The sequence below is a fragment of the Chelonoidis abingdonii genome, chromosome 4, assembly GCF_003597395.2.
Source record: "Chelonoidis abingdonii isolate Lonesome George chromosome 4, CheloAbing_2.0, whole genome shotgun sequence".
Taxonomy (NCBI): Eukaryota; Metazoa; Chordata; order Testudines; family Testudinidae; genus Chelonoidis; species Chelonoidis abingdonii.
Window position 1 is genome coordinate 26,060,148 of NC_133772.1, and position 897 is coordinate 26,061,044.

Consider the following 897-nt stretch of genomic DNA (forward strand, 5'->3'; position numbering starts at 1 on the left):
ACTAGGGGCTAGTTTGGAGTTCATTGACTAGCTATTTCCTTTCTGCTTTGCTGTATTAATTCTGGAAGAGCAGTGAGTGTGTGCTTGTGTTGGGTGCAAAGTTTGCACACAGCATATGCACAGTGAATGTGTGTGTATATGTGTGCGCACAGGGTGTGCATGTGCACAAAGTGTGGGCATGTCAGCATTCCCTGAATCTCAACTCCTTGTCTGTTCAGCCCACTTCCTTAGAGCCCCCTTCCCTCAGTCAAGCTAACAGGAGCAGAGCAGTCCTTGGCCATAACAGAGCCTGGCTGGTGTGAATGCAGAGTGTGAGCAGAGAGAGCTGGTGTGTACGGACCAGGGCTGGTGTGTATGGACCAGGACATAGTGCCCAGCTGGTCTCCGTGGATGACCTCCCATCTCAGCCCAGGATCTCGCACTTTCTTATCCCTCTTCTGCAAATGGGGACATGACTGAGCAGTGGGGGCTGGGAGAGGAATCCAGGAATCCTGGCTCCCCAGGCTCCTTCTCTGACCACTAGGTCTCACTGCCCCTCACCTGGTAGATGACTCTAATGGGCCTGATGGAGACAGGCTGGGTTGCCCTAGGAGCTGCCCCAGCACGTGCCCTGCGCCCGGGAAGAGCCAGTGTCCCTGGCTGCCCACAGGGGCCCGGGTGGGTCCCCCGGCTGGTGGCGAGGCTGCCGTGGCTCCTTTAAGGGCCGCAGCGCCGAGCTGAGCAGGTCTATGGTAATGAGCCTCCCGCAAGCCGCTGCCGCCGCATCGCAGAACCCGGGCTGCCAGGCAGGGAGAGCGGAGCGGAGTTGGGCCAGGGCGCTCGGGCGAGGGAGGCTCGGTCGCCTAGAACCGGGGGCGGCGCAGGGAGCCGGGGGCGCAGATCGGGGGGGCGCCCGGG